Genomic DNA, 20,700 nt, shown 5'->3' with positions numbered 1-20,700 from the left:
AATTCAAGATACAAAAATGTTTGATGGTGCAATAAATGATATGAATATCTTGGGTTTTTTTTCTGAAATAAGACATAACACTGGAATATGAACCTGACTGTGATAGCTAAAATGTAATGCTGGGCATCCATTTATCCCAAACAGGCAACATATTTTTTTTTCAAAATGATTATGTTAAAATTTATAATTGAACTTTATATATATTTTCAAGCTCAAATATTTTTTCTCTAAAGTGTTCCTTTAACTTGTCTCCATATGGTCAGCGTAAGTGATTTCAATCACTAGGAAGCCACAATAATTCACATGTCAGCTATCCGATTAAATAATTGCATTCCATACTACCAGCACCATCATGATTAACTTTAAAGAACTGAGACATGCAAATGTTCATCATGAGTCAACATACCAACATATGGCAGCAGTATCTTTCATCTTTGGCCTGGTACACTGAATGCCCATGATCATGCAGTAAGCGTTATTATTGGTATTGCTGAAGAAATGGACACCTGTTGTAGACCATACGATTTGCCTCCATTGGCAAACATTAGCCAAGGGGATATGGTAAGTTTGAAGAACAAAAAAGATCACAATTGTCCTTGCATAGTATACTTAACAGACTTTGTAGAGTAATGGATAAACAAAATCCTATGTCGAAAGTGTACAGTTACCCAACAGTTTAGCCACAGTTAATAGTACTAGATTAACCATAATGTGAACCATGAGTCAACCCAGATGAACATAAAATATGGACAAGTTTCTCGTCAGCAGAGGCAAACTGCTAGTCAGTTGATGGACAACAAGACTCCATCAAGAAAAACAAATTGTTTGAAGATCTTTTATTTGCTGACTTTAAATAGATACAATATTATGGCACAATTGTATGACACTTTAAATCAGAAGAATTGATGATGAGTAACAAGCACTGTGTGCAAATAACAATATGTACTTGAGAACATTTCATGAATAATTTTGATTACTGCAATCTTTAGAGGCAACTGCAGTAATTTACCAGACAACTGGTAAATTCTATTGGGCAACCCGATTTTCAAAGCTGGTTGCCCAGGGACACCCATTGATTTATGAAAATAGTGTACCACTGGTTGCGTTGAAACACATTGAAGCCATTCAGATTTTTAGGGACAACATGAAGTGTCCAAGTCTCGTCATTACTTTCGTTCATATTAATCCGAATTTCCTGAAGTGCTGTATTTGGTTGGTCTGTCCACTCACTGTAACTGCTTAACCCCTGTACATAGGAGAAACGCAAGACAGACAATGCAATTATCACTGCCAACATTACCTTCTTTATCTTAAGACAATTTTACGATCTCAAATGAAATTTATAAGAATAATACAAATAACAAAATACTAATTTAGTGACCATAAAAACAAAAACGATATATTATCAAAAAATAAATTACATTGTTTTAAAAGAAGAATTCAAAATGTAAGAACCTTGTTCGTTGTTTTAATTTTGCAATGACTGCCAAAATGATTACTGTATATTCTATTATCTAGTCTAAAGAGTTGTAGAAATATACTTACAACTCTCAATTTGAGGAATAATGTTTGAGAAGCTTAGTGAAACATGAGTTAGGCTTTGGGAGGAAAACAGGAACAAAAGAAAGTAACTGAAAATATGGCACCCAAAACATTGGATGACTTGATCACACTTATGACTATTAGTGCTGACGAAAATTAAAATGAATAAGCAAAGGAAACACTTGCCGGTATGGTAAACAAGGAAACAATATTCTTTCAGGAAGGATTTTTTAGAAATGTGTACAGGGAAATTATTTGATATCCTGCACATTATAGAGCTGTAAAATCAGGCACATTAAATGACAATGTTTCAAAAAAAGTTAACTGAACCACATTTGCTACTGTGTGCATTGTTAAGATACAACCTTCCTGATGTAATTTTACACACTTTGGTGGTATTTCAAGCATTTCGTATATGGCAAAAATCTACATCCTCCACAGATCAAATGTTTACCATCTATTCGGAAATTTGTTCTTAAACGGTAAGGAATTATTAATGTAATCATAAGTTTGGTTGTTCGTACATTTTCCCTCACAAATTAAGGAAATCACTGTATGTCCCAATCCACCAAGATTTACTTATTAACATGGTCTGTGTGACACAATGATATAGCACTTTGTTGGCATGTCACAGTAACCCATCATCTACCATACAGCAATACTGAATGTGTTTTGTATGAGATACATAAGGCTTTGCCGGGATGTCCCAACAAAAGACTCAGGTTAATCACAAGCAGTTAGTACCAATACCTATAACTGAAATCAGAGTACGGAAAAGTAATTAGCACACAAAAGCATAACTTAAATGATAACAGACAAATATACTGTGTGATTAAGATTACTTTCAGATCAATATATGATTACAATTTCATGCAAACATAAGACTTGGAAGACGAGGTGTGATTTTAAACTCTTTCAAACCTTAGGGATACACATTCAAAAAAGGGGTCTTGGCATCTTGTACCAAAAATAACTGAATTAATAATTCGCTAGAACTTATTATTAATATTTTTCATGGAATAATAAATATTATTTATCACATGTCTACTGTGTTATGTACATTAATATAACAATATCATTGTTCAATTATCTAAAACATATGTTATAACATCTCATTGCATTAACACTGTGATAAGATCATGCACTTGAAGGAATCTGATAGTATTTCAAAGTATTTGTATACACTACTTTCATGCTTGGCAAGACAAGATTAGTATTTTTCATTATTTACAATTAAAATCTTTAACAAATGAATTTTTGGAAACTCGTACAATAAGTTCAATCTCTTGCTTGCAGAAAATCCAACTTTATAAAAAAGAAATAATTTGACTTGTCTAATAAACTGGATTTGAAATGAGCACTTAGTATATCCGTTGACTGATTTGGAACAAAATTTAAAACGTGTCTATATATATTACAGGCAGATGGATGTATAACTAAGGCAGATAGTGCTGTATGTCATCATATATTATAGTCAAATAGACATGTAGCTATAACAACTATTGCTCAAGGTCATTAAATATTACAGGCATATGTATGTGTAGCTGTAACAGCTAGCTATGTAGGTCATTATATATTACAGTTAGATGGATAACAGCAACCACTAGTACTGTATGTCATTGCAAACAGTGTCAACCAGATATATATTTAGCTACAGCAGCTAGTAATGTTACATGCATGTAGACTAGTGCCATTATGCACAATTTGATTAAAATATTGATTATCCCATATCTGTTTTGACTTCCCATCTATACATTCAAGCAGCCGTACATCCTGAATAACTAAAATATTACAATATCAACATGACGGGGAAATGTTGCCAGGTGTCAAGCAAAGAAATTCACATGGGATCAGTTTTTACTCGGCTGTGTTTCTCTACTCCAGTTTTATCTGGTTTCCCCACCAACCTGTCTCAGCTCCATTTTCGTCAGCAATACCACATCTTTTGGTTGTTTCCGTTTTAGATTGTATTATATTACTACTTGGGAGGGCCTGATTCAGCTAGAGACATTTCTAATCTTAAAACCCAGACCAGGTATTGTTAGGGTATTTCAGGTTGGGTATCCCTCCATTCCTAGAGGCAACAAAAATTTTCAAACAAACCTGTACAGACTTGGATATTGACTAATATTCTTGTCGTGGAAACCAAATGTTGCTTGGATATGAATGAAATCATTTTAAGAAAGTTCAAATATCTGACTTTCAAATCTTTACCAAATAAATCTCTATAGAAGATTGAGAAAAAATGTCAGGCTGTGGAATATATACATCCTTGTCAGAAATACATGTAGATTGTCACATCATTTGGGCAAAGTTTGCATTTGAATTGCTTTCTCATTGGCATTTGTTATAAATATTTTTCACATGATCGACTAAAAAAGGTTTGTTTAGCTTTTGTACACTCTCCACCCGTTTAATCAAGGCAAATTAAATTTAAATCTTTGAATGATCTAATGAGCTACTTCAATTATGTCTCACTGAAAACTTGCTCAACCTTTTCCTTGCTGATGATTTAAATTTTGTGGTGGATGCATATGGGTTATATGTATGTATGTATGTATGTATGTATGTATGTATGTATGTATGTATTAATATATACATTATTTCTTTAATTATATATTTAATGAAAACAAAGTATATTTTTAATAAACAGATTCATTGGGTTTGTTGATTCTTCCTTCTGACCATAATTTAGTCACAAAACATGTCCTTATGCTCAAGATAGAGGACATGACTTTAGGCACAGCTTACCTCGAGCAAATAACACAGAGGTAATGTTTGTAAATATAAACGAAAGCTATACAAATTTGAAGGAATCACAGGCACCTTTTAAAGTTAAATATCTTCTAAAATCTCCAAGGCACAGCACTTCATGTGGAGTTAAAGATTGATAAATATTTAATTCAATAAGAAAACAAACGACATATTCAATTTTGTTCTAACGCTAACTTTCTAAAAGGTTATGCTCAGTGAATTATACTTTTTATATACAGTGTATGGTGTGACAGAAATGTAAACAGTAATATATTCCAGCACAAGGAAACTAGAATAAGTAATAATCGCTTGTCTTCAAGCAAGTTTGCAACGAGCGTGAGCAGAAAACTAAACTGGACAGGATAAGCAAAAAATAATTCCGAAAAAAATTACTTCCAGCATGAATGTCAATGCGTACAGAGTTAATGCTGTTCAAGTTTCAGGGAGATGGAAGATGCTTCAGAAATGAAAAGGAACAAAATGGCCAGGGTAAAAATAATTCCATATATACATAAAGGAGGGCTTAATAACATTTTTGGAAATGAACCATGTCTTTTGTCAGAAATTACAGATAGGTCTTTAACAATTTCAAGCTTTGTTGATGATGAAGAAACTCAGGAAGACAACAGCAATTACAGTGAAATGTCCAAATCTTAACAATAACAAGCTTGCAGATGACATTCAGTACCATTGGACATCATGATGAATTACACTGAACAGCAAAATACTAGACAGACAGGCGAAGCAGAGAGAAGATACATTGTCCAAAGGTAAATTTTTAGCCATGATGAGTCTTGTAAAATAGGTTATGTACAAAAAAACTAAATTCTTAGAAACAATGGCTTTTTTGCAAGTTCTATCTTTCTAATATGTTTTTGCATTTTGTAATAGCTACAAGTACTTTTCATTAGTAATTTTTGACATTATTTTAATTAATTAATTAAATTTCTTTGATTGTATTGAAAACTTTAAAATCCTTCCCCAGGGTACATTTCAAATGTAATTTTATCCAACTGGTCAAAATTGATCAACGATTCATTTTTCAAAATACATTTCTTATTCTTCATATATTATTTTAAATTAATTTTTCTCAGACGTGTAGAACTTGTATGTAGATGGGAAATTTGCAGAGTTAGTAATCTTGTATTGTAGACATTTGATTGCATGTTTTGAGTTAAATTACTGTCCTTTATACACACGTTTGTTACTTCTAGATACTATTCATACAACAGTTTTATTACCTCAATATTAATGGTATTATTTGCAGTGTATATGACTCTATAATAGGCTGGGGTGAGTAAACACAAAACATAATGGGATTTTATTGCCTGAATAGGAACAAAAATAAGAATAAGATATTATCTGCGTGTGAATGATTGTATAATGGGATGGAGAGAGTAGACAATTTTCATACTGGGTTTACATTACCTCAATATTAATGGTATTATTTGAATTGCACATGATTTTATAATAGGATGAAGAGAACATAAATAACTCATACTGGGTTTGTATTACATGAATATCAATAGTATTATCTGCAGTATATATGGTTCTATAATAGGATGGAGAGAGCACATAATATTCATACAGGGTTTTATTACCCGGATATTAATAGAATTATATTCGGTGTGTATAAATCTATAATTATTGAAGGAAGTATATACTATTCATACTAGGTTTATATTACCTCACTATTAATGGTCTTATCTGAAGTGTGTATCATTATATACTATGAAGGGGAGAGTAGATACTATGCATACTGGGTTTATGTTACCTCAGTATTAATGGCATTATTTGCATTGTGTAAGATTCTATAATAGGATAGAGGGAGTAGATAGTATTCATGCTGGGTTTTTATTACGTCCATATTAATGTTTTGAAATTGTATTATCTGCAGTGTGCATGAGTCTATATTAGGATGGAGAGACTAAATACTATTCGTACTTAGTTTTTATTACCTCAGCATTATTGGTATTATCTGCAGTGATGTAAGATCATATAATAGGATGGAAAGACTTGATGCAAATCATACATGGCTTTTATTACCTCAATATTAATGATTTGAAATGGTATTATTTGTAGTGTATATGAGTCTGTAATAGTATTGAGAGAGTAGAAACTATTCATATTGTGGTCTTTTTACCTAAATAATATTGTTTTGACATGATAATATCAGCAGGTTGTGTAATTATATGATGGAATGGAGAGATTCGATATTATTCCTACTGGGGTTTTATTGCCTGAATAGTAATGTTATTATATGCAGTGTGTAAGATTCTATAATAAGATGAATAGACTAGGTACTAATCATTTATTACCTGAATATTAACATTATTGTATAAAGGGATGGAGAGAGTAGATACTGTTATAACTGGGATTTTTATGTCAATATTAGTGTTATTATCTGTAGTGTGTAGGATTCTATAATGGATGGAGAGAGTAGATACTGTTTATACAGTTTTTATGTCAATATTAGTGTTATTATCTGTAGTGTGTAGGATTCTATAATGGATGGAGAGAGTAGATACTGTTTATACAGTTTTTATGTCAATATTAGTGTTATTATCTGTAGTGTGTAGGATTCTATAAAGGATGGAGAGAGTAGATACTGTTTATACAGTTTTTATGTCAATATTAGTGTTATTATCTGTAGTGTGTAGGATTCTATAATGGATGGAGAGAGTAGATACTGTTTATACAGTTTTTATGTCAATATTAGTGTTATTATCTGTAGTGTGTAGGATTCTATAATGGATGGAGAGAGTAGATACTGTTTATACAGTTTTTATGTCAATATTAGTGTTATTATCTGTAGTGTGTAGGATTCTATAATGGATGGAGAGAGTAGATACTGTTTATACAGTTTTTATGTCAATATTAGTGTTATTATCTGTAGTGTGTAGGATTCTATAAAGGATGGAGAGAGTAGATACTGTTTATACAGTTTTTATGTCAATATTAGTGTTATTATCTGTAGTGTGTAGGATTCTATAATGGATGGAGAGAGTAGATACTGTTTATACAGTTTCCCAAAATTATTGATTGTAATTGATATAGGAGTTTAGAAAAGCGAGTTATACAACGAATAATCTTTATTTCAGTAAATGATTAATTAAAATGTGAAATACAGAACTAAAGTGTTACTTATTAATGCATAGGATATATTAATAATGACAACATTCTTCTCTACCCAGTTAATGATGATACATGTCATTCCTAGTGTGCTGCGGTGTACTCATAATACTGCGGGACAGGTCAGGACACTTTAAACATGAGACGCATGATATAATGTGTATGGAATATAAGTCTGAATAATAAAAAATGAAATATTATAAAGAGAACAAGATGAGGGAGAGAGATCAATTATAAAAGTTGTATGTGTTCTTTGGATTTTCAATGTAGCTTTAACACTTCTTCAGTCAGATTGCTTTGATATCAGCGGCGTGACAGTCTATAGTGATGTCTAGCACTGGGGCAATCTGCCGCCGTAGACACGTGGCATTATGTACCACCCAGTCTCATTATCATGCAACCTGCCGAACAGTCGTAAAACTAACCTTTTAATGCTGAGCGCCAAGAGAGGCAGTTGTTAGTACCTGATTGGTATGACTTGAACGGATTTTGAACCGCGACCTTTCGCATACGATGCGGTTTCTCTATTTATTTGGCCAAGTATACATGGTAAAACAAATATAAATGCAGAAAGTGAACAATGACACTTGACACATGTTAATTTTAATCATGTATTCTTGCGACCGGCTCTGATTTTGTTAATCTGGGGTGCAGCTCTATCTTCCGGTTTTTATTCATTAATTTGCTTATTTTTACTACATTTGCAGGACAAGTATTTAACACTTCATATGTTTTCTACTGTTAATATTCTAATGATAATATATGCACACAAAAAAATGAATATCGTCTATTTTGATATTTGGCTTCTAATAAAAACATAAAGGACGTGAAGTTAGTTAGCTTTTCATTATGAATTCAAAAAGATGGGGTCAAGATATGTCAGTATGGGATGGCCAGGCATGTGACTAACCAACCGATATCTCTAACTTTACCTCTTGTTATCATATACCTTTAATTATTTACCACCCAATACTTTATGACAGGTTCAAATTCCAATAACAGAATTTAAATTAAATTAAGATTTTGATAGATGATTTATGATCTTTAAATTTTATAAAAAATTACTCTAGTCATAGTTTTGGGCTGTCACATTTGTTATATTTGGATCAACACTTCATTGTATAGGGAAAGGGTGAAAATCCAAAACTGTTTCATTCAACTGAACCTGTATTTTGATATGACTAGAAAAAAATTATATGAGTAGCTATGCGACCAAAGGCTGGGCTCGATAGTGTGATTTGTAATGTACCTGAGCCTATGGCTTTATAGAAACATAATATTTCTGTACTAGCTCATTTTGAATATATATATATATATATATATATATATATATATATATATATATATATATATATATATATATATATGTGTGTGTGTGTGTGTGTGTGTGTGTGTGTGTGTGTGTGTGTATATATATATATATATATATATATATATATATATATATATATATATATATATATTCTTCCTGCACTTTTTCTTCTCAACGGATGATATCTTCTGAACCAGTCATCTGCTTGGATATGTCACGATGACCTACCCTATTTTGAACCTCGATTTATTTTCTAATTATTCGATTTACTTATTAATATTGTATTTATTATTCTATTTATTATGAATTAACCTATTTATTTATTCTATGTATTTACTATATTCTAATTATTCTACATACAGATTAAATGACACAACCTAGAAGGTTCAGTTAGTAACCGAACTTAAGTTTCATCTTGGTAGTGGTCTTCAAAGAAAAAGATCTAATTTCCAAAAATTAAAGATTGTATTTCGTTTTGGAGTTTTGAAAATTGACGTATATTACAAGGACATGTGAATTGAAATATAATATGATCGATTAAGATGTGAAATGCAGAATTAAAGTAGCATTGATTAAGGTATAGGATATATCAAGACTGATACCACCCTTCATAACAGAAAATATTGAGCTACAGGACAATGCATATTGTACAAAGCTTATTGCATATGTCTTCTTTGTTCTCATTACCCGCTCGACTGGCTGTCAGACTATGGCATCTTCGAATGCAACAAACATGATATAATGGTTTTGGAATTTTGGTTTGAAAAACAAACGATGAAAAGTTAGAAAGTTGTAAACATCGGGGAGGAGATTGATCATAAAAGGTCAGAACATTTACAAATACAGAAAATTAACCAGCATATTAAATGAATTTACTCTCCTGACCTGCTCTGGTTGTATTTATTTGTATATTTATTTATTTATTTATTTATTTATTTATTTATTTCTGAATCAATTTTACTATATTTTCTAACTGACATTGTATAAAACTTCGCAATGGGCTCTACTAAGAGCTGGTAGGAGTACAGACAAAGTTGGTCATAATTTTGGGCTGAAAACGTTTCAAAATGTGATTCAAAACAGCCCTGTACAGGGGTACGGTAAATATAAGAATATATCTAACTGTTTAATACATTTTTCTTGTTACGAAAGGGAAGAAAAATGAAACGAGTACGAAAAGTCCAAACTTGATTTGGTGACTTACTCTGAATCATAGGCTTTCAGAAAACATAACTATTTTATGGTATCATCTTAGAACCAATAACGTTCGAAGATAAACCCATATGTCACTATTCCATATATAAATATTAGCTATCTTGGTGTTGAAGAATCAGGTGTACGTTAAAATTTTAAAAACTGCAAATGAGAATCGCTTGATTTTGCCACATACCTCACAAGCTACTAAGTCAACATGTTGGAGTTGGTCAAAGTTTACACTATCAGATTTTCGACAATCAGCAGATGTGTCGGTAATCGGAACAATTATATTTTTCAGGAGCAATTGCCCCATTTTGTAACCATTATGTATTGACACTGTTGTATTGCAGGGTAACAGAGTGCTCATATCGTTTCACCGTATAAAGTCGTGAGTTATTCAAACCATGAGACAGAAGGTATACGATGTGTATATTTTACAATAGTTTCTTCATATAACCATTCAACCTACTTAAAACAGTTACATGTCCTTCACAAAACAAACAAATAATGTGAGACTATACCTGCATAGGAACACCTCTGATTTGATTTTAGACGAGTAGTTTTCAATTTCAACAATATTTTGTATTTCAGCTGAATACTGAAACATATTCATGCAAACGTATAATACACGTCATAAAAATAAAATTATGTATTGATTTATATTCCTATTTTAACACTTATTTTAATACAAAAGGCTATCCAAATTCAAAACTGACCCAATGATTTACAGTTGATTTACAATGCCCAACTGGACTTGGGCAAGACATATTTTCCCAATATAGTCGGTTCATTAGTTTGTCAGTTCTAAACATTTCAGTTTGTTCAAATCCTAATAAATCATATATTAATGTAAATGAATTATATTCTTATTACAGATTAAGAGACATTGTTTGAAGAGATTAAACTGAAAGTAAAACAATATGTAATTACTACAGAATGAAAATTAAGTAATTTTGAACTATTTGTTCTATTGTGAGAAGTACTCTCAAAAAGCAATTCATCAATCAAATTTGATGACTTATACAGTTATAGGTGTCTGTAACACTGGAACATATGGTTGTTAATTTGCATCATCATTTACTGTGCATGAATGCACATGGCTGACGAAGCATATATTTGGTACTGCCAAAGAATGCACACGGTTGTTAAATCTAACGCTCAAGTTCTGCTTATGAATTTATACGGCTCCTAACGAACGTGCTCATTTCTGTTTATGTAGCCAATGGATGCTGAAATGAGTAGTTGTTAAAGCACGTGACATATTACTGTTTTTGAATGAAGATGACTGCTGATGCTAATAGTTGTTGAAGTACATGCAAAGTTACTGTTCATGAATGCATATGACTGCTGAAGTGCATGCTTATAAAGGCACATTTCAAACATACCCCTAAATGGAACGCATGATGCAAAATGTTTACTTGTTTGTTTTTAATCTGGATATACTAGATAATAAAATTATTAGTATAATCAGTTGCTGCAGTAATATTAAATATCAGTCACACAGCATCTATTTATCAATTTGTCAAAATATAATTATAACTTTAAATATGATTTACACGCATATTGAAGGTTCCAACATGTGAGTAATAAAGAACCATGCAGGGCAAGTTGCAGATTCGTTGTTAAATAAAACATTTTAAAAGTAAGTTTTCATTTTAAAATCATTCATATTAGCTTCGAGTCAGTACCTGTTGTGTTTTGTATTTCTAACATAATTACATTCCAATAAAGATTAAATTTTAATCTTCAAGTGCATAACCAAAACCAACTCCAATATTTTAACTACTTTTCCTACTTTTCACATTTTACAGTTTTAAAATCAGCATGAGAAAATGTTTGCTTTTCAAAAGAATCTAAAATATGAGTAAATCTGAAGAATGTCAACCACTGTGCTCATAACTAACACTCCACCCCCAAAAAACATACCAACTATTGTTTCAACTGCATGCAGACTTTATCTGTCACACACAAGACCTAGTGAAATAAAGGTTTAAACTGATAATGATAAAGTGTATTAAACACAAATTTAGATTTTATTCAGCTGGAACTACCTAAATGAACTGTATTTACCTAATAAATATTTACTTGTTTCTTTGGAAAACAATTGCCTTGTTAAATGTGTATTTTGCACAGCGGATTATGCATTTGATGAGTGAAATTGGTTAAAGTAAAATAGGTTATCAATCCAGTGTTTCTGCTGTTAGAAAGGGGTCTTATTTCGAAACTGTATAAGAGACGTTGAAATCAAAATCCTCTAAGTAAGCGTTCCATGAATACAAACTATTGTTGCAGTTTATTAACATTTGCGTGTTTTTCATAACGCGCCCGTTGTATGGCTGTTCCGGCTCCAAGAAATTCGTAAAGACTTCCAATGTAGGTGGACTCTTTCTCCGAGAGATAAAATATCAGTGAAGCATTTATGTATAAGAGTGTACGTAATGGCTCAAATGTAAACGTATTATATAATCTTTCGGACTATGTTCTGCTCGACTTCCTTCGTTTAGTCTCCAGTTTTTCGAAATCGGCTCGACGACTTTTCATTACACTTTTTATGCTGTTAGAAAGGGGTCTTAATTTGAAACTCTAAAAGATGGGTAAAAATCGAAATCCTCTAAATAAGGGTTCTATGAATGCAAACTATTAATACAGTTTATTATCATTTGCTTGTTTTTCATAGCACGTACCCCCTAAGGTGCCATGTATCTCGCTATTTCGTCTATACGAGCTCTGTCAGGACTTCCTTTGTAGGTGGACTCTGGTTTCTATTTTTGATATTTCTGTAATGTAGCGGAAGTATTTCAGGGCCATAAAGTATACATCTCAAACACCAAATACAGGGAACTACTTTACCTGCTATACCTCAGGCCATTCCAATTAGAGTTGCAAGCCGTGTTTCGCTTGTAAACTTGAACTATATATACCATGAAAAGAACAACACAAGCCGTCTTTAGAAAACGTAACTGTCCCTTCTCAATAACTCTTTTGTACAATTTACCAGTCACCCATCAGAAATGCTTTACATGGAGTCACACAATTATGTACAAAATGAGGTTTCAATAGGGACTACTCAGCTCAGAGACGCTTATAGGACTCTGACCTGAACTCACTTTAAAAATGAACCATTCCATATTAAATCTCAACAATACTGCAATCTGTGAAGTTTGTCCCTACCAAACGGCTAATTGGTCGGTGTCAACTGAAGTCTTCCTAAACCCGTAAATACGTGAACTAATTTTCTCAAAGCACATTATGACCACAAAAGAGAAATTTCACACTTGTATATCTTTTTGTGGTTTCACGTTTATTTGAGTCATTAGTAAGCTTGTCACGTCCGAATATTAATAGTTCACGCCATGCACTGCAGGACACGATCCAAACACTTAACAAAACTGATTAATCCTGTCTCAAATTACCAATTATGTACAAAAACCAATATCATAACCCCTCTATGCATATAGTCAGTGATTTATATCTTTATATATATATATATATATATATATATATATATATATATATATATATATATATATATATATATATATATATATATATATATGTGTATATATATATATATATATATATAGTTGGCACCAAAGAACACTTAAATTTCTAAAACTGGGTTAGATAACATCAATGCACGTCCTCAAGGAGTTTTAATCATGAGTAACTAATTTATAACCAATTACTTATTGAACTGTAAATAAACAATACACAGTGAATAACCATGAATAATCGTTAACTGGCTATTTATTCATTATTCTGTCGGGAATAAAGAATACTAAATAAGTAACCAACATGATGTCAATTTCCCACATACCCTTGATGACAGAGACCAAGATTAGAACCCTCGCGAACTGATGTTAGATGTAAGTGTTCTAAAATGGCGAATGCCTTAAATTGGCCACAAGGAGCCAATGATCAACGTGTACTTAATATTGAAAATACGTTTAACTTTTAATCACGCTATTACTCTATCGGCTGGTGGAACGAAAGTATGTCATTATTATTTAAATATTTATAGATCGACAAATGTATGAATGACTCCATTGAATAATTCTATGTCACTACATCAATGAAAAGTCTTAAATACTGATTCAAAAAGGAAACCTATTAAAGAATTTACTTCATTAATATATCTCTTCACTTTAATACGTCTAATAGACGTGTTATTTAACCGATACTCGTTAAGGAAAGCAGACTGTATTCTCTGTGATACTTCACTACAGGGAAATATTGCGAGATATATAAACACCTTCTTGCGGAAAGTATCAATTATAGGCAAATGCGATAAAGTATCGCATGACATGATGGGAAAATTGCATTGACACATTAACTCTAATGATACATAATGTGCAATTGAAAATAAAAGAATGTAAAGACTATAAAAAACAAATCACTCATCATTTCTTATATTGCAAATTGTAAGGGTGTAGAAGTATGCAGCCTATGTTTTCATTGGATTCATGCCAAATATTTGTTGTGTATTTGACGTTCAAGATATATCACTTACTTGTGATGGAGAGACATGTGTCAAGTATTGCTGTCTGTATTTGTAACATACACAATGGAGTGAATGATGGCATAACAGTATACTCCTTTCATGTACCTGAGCTGACATTTTTTTAGATCTATTTCTGGACGGTTTGCATGATCCAATGGGCCCGAATGGCTGCGTGGTCTAAAGCGCTAGACTTTACCGATCAATGTCATCTCACCTCTGTAGAACGCCATAGCTGTCATACGTTTCAACGTAGTTTAGTACAGGGTTCACTAAATATGATTTGGGATCAAATGATACTATAAATGCTTCTTTAAGTGTTATATCAGGTCAACTCAACATTATATGGGGTTGGTAAGCCGTGATATTATATCAACTTAGTTTAGTGTAGGAATCACCAGATATGATTTTGGGTCAAACGATACCTCAAATGCTTCCTCAAGCGTTCTGTCAGGTCAACTCCGCCTTATATGTGGTTGCTAAGCCATGATTTTATATCAATTTAACCTAACTTAGGGTTCACCAGTCATGATTTGGGGTCCAATAGTACTACAAATGCTTCTGTAAGCGTTATGTCAGGTCAACTTAGTTTAATGTAGGACTCACCAGATATGATGTGTGGTCAAATTATACTACAAATGCTGCTTTAAGTGTTATACCAGTGTTATATCGGGTCAACTCAGCCTTATATTGGGTAGATAAGCTATGTTGTTGAAAAAATGTAGAAAAATGTAGGTTCACCAGTCATAATTTGGGGTCAAATGATACTACAAATGGTTCTTTAAGTGTTATATAAGGTAAGCTCAATCTTGTATGGAGTTGCTAAGCCATGATATAATATAAAGTTAGCCCTGTGGAGAGTTCGCAAGTCATGATATGATTTTAACTTTGCTTAATGTTGCGTTCATCTGTCATCATTTTGTGGTCAAACGATACTGTGAATGCTCATTTAAGTGTTACAGATCAGCTGCAATTTATATAGAGATGCCAAAACATAACATGGTTTCAACACAACTGTAACAATATAACCGGTTTCACAAGCGCATAATTTTGATGGTGGCACAAGTAATATGTTGAATGATTAATGAAAAAATAATTATGATTAATAAGTGAGTTTTATGTCCAAATATTGGATTAATTAACATAATCCGCAAGAACTAAATAATAAAAATGAAAATAAATTACATTACAAAGTACAAACACAGGGGGTAAATGATTCATACTGATTTCACAACAAAGAATGATGTGTTTTAATCAAATAGTAAAAACTTGTATTTTCACTCGTATGGTAAAAATGTATTCGTTCCAATAATGAAAAATGATGAAAACAAAAAGGGGAGAGTTGTACAAAATATCTTTACAGCCACAATAAAACACCGGGTATTACAAACCCCAAAGATTAGCCCACGACTAAAATATTACATGTATGGAGTTACACTCTCCGTCACAAGCACACTTGGCTACCGGTCACACTGGTCAGTCAAGCAGTCAGTATTCTAGGCTGGTCGATCAACCGATCAGCGGCAACCAATCTCTTTCAGCAAGGCTAGATCACCTGTTACTCGACCATAAACACTTTACTCAGCTCTACGGCTGCTATGGTTCAGATTCATATCTGCTATGGTAAATTCATATGATTAGCTCCACAGCTTGCACAACGACGATTACGATCACTGCAATATCTCTGATCATTCTGGTCACTCTAGTCACTATGGTCACTCTGAACACTCTGGTCAGTCCGACCACTCCGGCCAATTTGATTAGCTAAAACTACATCTAACACCGTGTAATATGCATGACGCGGACATATACGATAAAACATAATTACGTTACATACGGTTAGCTATAAAGATTACATTATAGGCACAATTATTACAAAACAATGCTGAGAAATGAACCTCAAAGTGCCCGATAAGAATCATACGGCATAAAGGTTTCTTAAAAATGCAGTTTTATATATTTCTTAAACAAACCTCTTGCTAAGTCAAAAAACAATAGAAAAACGTTTACTTAATACGAATCTACATATAACATATACAAAAAAACGTGGTAGTCCAATATTTATAACTTATATACAAGAAATTATTAACTCTCATACCTCTACAGCTGTGTAAGTTCTTAATGTAGACCGCGCACTGACAAGACGTTCCATAATGTAACGAATTTGACCTACAGTAAGGTATTTATAAATAGACGATGCCGCAATACATCGTCTGTGTGCTGGAAATATTGGGGTTTTCCCATCGAAAGCACTTCCCGGGTACGGCATAGGATAAACCGAACTCACTATTTCACAATCTTTGTACAATATACATAAATCACCATCGGTATCGTTTTGCACACAAAAACGAAACACGAGTACATGTATTTAATAAATAAAAGGAGTTATACAATTCCGTGACAATACCTACCCCCTTAAAAGATGTGGTAACACTTTTAGAAAAATCACGGAATGTGAACATAATTATTTAAACACTCTATTTTGAATAATGAACGAAAATGATCTGCTAATTACAACCTATTTAAAAAGTCAGCACCCACATTTGCTGACCCTCGAATCGCCTCGATTCGGAAGATACACCTTTGCAAAGACGACGCTCAACGCATCAATCATGCGTTGGCGACCTTTGCCAAGTTCAAGTGTAAGAACGGCTGATGGCCCCTTTGTAAGATAAACTCCCTCCCGAAAAGGTACGTATATGGGATTTTTTTATCCCCCATACTAAAACTAGGCACTCATTATCAATCACGCGGTAGTTTTTCTCGCTAGAGAGCAATTCCCTACTTGAATAAGCAACGGGCAATTTCATACCCTCGTGCTCCTGTAGCAAAACAGCGGCAAGACCCGTGTCGGACGCATCAGTCGTCAGGACACAAGTTTTGTTCATTTGTGGCAACTTTAAGATTGGCGCCCTTAGCAGTTTCTGTTTTAAAGCGTTATACACGTTTTCCTGGCACTTCCAGGGAATTGTATTCAGTTTCCCTTTCTTTGTCAAATCTGTTAATGGGCTGGCAATAGACGCAAACTTGGGAATGAAGTTCTTGCAAAACCCTTTCACACCTTGGAAAAATCTTACTTGTTTCTTAGTTTCTTGCCTAAATCCATCTCTGATTACTCTTATTTTGTTTTCGTGAGAATTCAATCGGCGTAGTCCATTTACAAATTAGCCCAAACATTCTAGGATAAAATACCCTATACTATTTGCTGGCCCTAGTTGTAAGATTGGCAGTGTGAAGTCTATCAAACAGATCCCTTAATACCTTAATATGCTCATCCCCAGTATGTCTATAAACAAAGAGATCATCTACGAAACTGTCGACACTTCCCATACCGTTTAACAGCTTGCGTATGAGACGAACGCACGACGCACAGGCGTTGACTAAACTAAAAGGCATGACTTTAAATTCATAAAGACCTTTGGGAGTTGCGAATGCCGTTAGCTCGCGGGCATTATCAGCGATTGGTATATGCCATTATCCTTTCATAATGTCTAATTTGGAAAGGTATTTTGTGACTTTTCAACTTTAAAAAAAAATACTTTTTATGTCTGGCATTGGTTCTTCGTCGAACACAGAGATTTTGTTCAGTTGCCGAAAGTCAATGCAAAAAGGATTTGTCCCTTCTTTTTTCTGACTAACACAGCGTGGGACGAGTAAGGGGAAATAGATGGTTCGATTGTCTGGTCCAGTTTCATACAAGGCGGCTGAAATCCAAACAATTAGGCATCGCGTACGAGGTTCCGTTTCACCACTACACTAGTGCACCCTGTGTCTCATAAAATGGTCACCTATTGTCCGTTGATAGTGCCATTTGCCGTCGGTACCCTTCCCTCGGGGAAAATACACGTGCCGATCGATTGGATAGCATCGCGTCCGACCTCTGTACGCGCCACTGGCTTGTACATTGATTCCCGCTTAGCCTGCTGAGAAACATCGAGTTCTCCATCTACCGACCATCTGCCTTTCATGGCTGCCGCTATCTCTGGACTGTTCGTTTCGGCCTAGAATAATTGGGGGAGATTAGTCCCTACTCGTTGCAAGTGAAACACTGTTTGTCCGTAAGCCTTCCCTGGTTATCCCTGCCAGGGTTTTCAGGTTCCCTGCGTTTTGGTTCTTGACCTGATTCACAGATTGGCTATCTCGCGAGATGACATTCTAAGAAACACATCGAGCTTCAGCGAATAAATCCGCGTGTGTGGCTTTGTCATATATATTCGCGAAGGACTTTTCCCTCAATAACAAATATATCAGATTCTCAAATGTCTTAACGACTTTACAACATTCCACCCATCACTGCAAGTAATTGCACTTACTACTGACGAACTGAGTGAATGTATCGCCTTTGTCTTCTCCTTTTGCTTTCTTCGGCTTCCTGTTTTATCTCTAGTTTATCCCTTTCCATTTCCATCTCTTTTAACCTTTGAACCCTTTCCCTGTTTTTCATGGAAAAAAATTCTAAGGGACTGCTCGTTGTAGCCAAACTGTTTTCCTAGTTCTACAAGTTCTTTCATTGATGACATTTTAAAAAATCTGATATGACAAACTTAAAGTGCAGTATTATGCAGAATTTGTTTATAGTTTCAACAAACTGTAATTTCCTTCTCGAAAGACAACATAAACATGAAATGTGTACAAGCAAAAAAGTAATGTTATGTATCTACTTAAATTCACTGTCTTGTCAAGGGCTTCTGAAACACACAAAAGATGTTACAAAGCTATAAATATGATCATTTGCTCTTTTTCACCACTTTCAAATTCGACAGATTCATATAAATACCTGACCGTCACGTTACTAAATAATGGTGGTTGTGAGGAAGAGTCACATCACACTTGATTTATATGTGTTTCCTCGCAATTACATTGATGGGTTTGATAGAATGTTCACGAGTAACTTGGTTGTTTAACGCAGGTATTAAACGCCGTAGTCTTGCAACACATTCGCGACTTCTCTTTTCGTTGGAAATTTCCTTAGCATACCGATATTCAAACAATCACTCAGCAAGTTTTCAATTAAACGCTAAATCATTGCCTGATCACCATGAATTGCGGTGTGTCCTAGTCTGATTTTGATGTTACGTTGCTTAATCATCGACGTTTCTGCATCAAACGATTCTCGGCTATGTTCAATCTGTAGCAAATATTGCCATCGCAAGGGTCCTCGTTGGTAAATTCGTTCAAACGCAGATGCATCTTCAGTTGCATTTTTAGTTTAGTCTTTGTGTCTACTTGCAACGTTGACGACAGTTAATGCAAGTTTAAATAGTGTCATATGTTAAAAACAAAATATCTACTTAATGAATTGGAATGGGAGTGTTGACATCAAACCGTCCGTACTGAAAATGTCTAGGTAATGGTAACTAAATTTGCAATATTGCTTGTCTGGAAAATCAATCTGATGCAACAGCACGCGTGACACCTGTTGCATCAGGGAGTTTACTAATAGCCCCTCTACCCGTCCAGTATCCTATTGGGTTATAATAAATAGAGTTCATTATTATAATGTATCAGTAATTAATTGCCGACCCTAACACCATTTTGCCTTCTCGCAAATTTTTGTTTTACAGATTTTAGTGTGTGAATCATATTAACATATGCAATATGTCGTTTTTGCAGATCTTTACTTTGACAATGCCACATCATGAACATGGCACGCTTGATCAATCACATTTATTGTATACTATCCTGGCCTTGGTTGATCTTTTTCATCGAGTCGGGTATCAAGTCGAGTTCCAGGACCACAACAATTATATTCCGGAAGCTGTTTTTTGTCCGAAAACTTAACCCATGGAGTCTCTGGCAATTTCTGCAACGCAGTACCGATGTCACTACCAAGTTCTGCTTGGCAGACACATTTTGTTGTGTGTAAAACAATGTACGCACCTACCAGTGAGTGCACGCTTGTTATTCCTCGTAGTTATTGTTTTAATCACATGGTGTCTGTTGGTACACTGCACCGAAGAAAATATCAAGTTATATATTTTTGTATATTTCTTTAACATGAAGGTGATTGACTTCTCATCAACACGAGACCAAGAATCGTTCATGCATCACCAGTAGTTACCAGACTCTATTCAGGCAATTATCATAGGTCCTAGTGGCTTTGGAAATACTTAATTACTATTTAACTTGATAATGTGATGGCAAGAGTGGGACAAGCTTTACTTAGTAGCACCATCTGTAGATGATCAGCGATGCTGCAATGTTCTTAAAGATTTTAATTAAACCGCAAAAGAGGTAATGCTTAGGATAATGACAATCCATCGAC

General features: G+C 33.7%; 1 long non-coding RNA gene across 1 annotated transcript in view; it reads right to left on the bottom strand.

Annotated features, from left to right (window-relative positions):
• Nucleotides 1-20,700, bottom strand: part of LOC149788884 (uncharacterized) — a 56,979-nt gene that overhangs the window by 6,624 nt on the left and 29,655 nt on the right. The window lies entirely within an intron of this gene.

This window comes from Sinohyriopsis cumingii, chromosome 11 (assembly GCF_028554795.1).
Source record: "Sinohyriopsis cumingii isolate HCF-2022 chromosome 11, ASM2855479v2, whole genome shotgun sequence".
Classification (NCBI taxonomy): Eukaryota; Metazoa; Mollusca; class Bivalvia; order Unionida; family Unionidae; genus Sinohyriopsis; species Sinohyriopsis cumingii.
The sequence above is the reverse complement of the archived record's forward strand: the minus strand, read 5'-3'. Positions and strand labels throughout refer to the sequence as shown.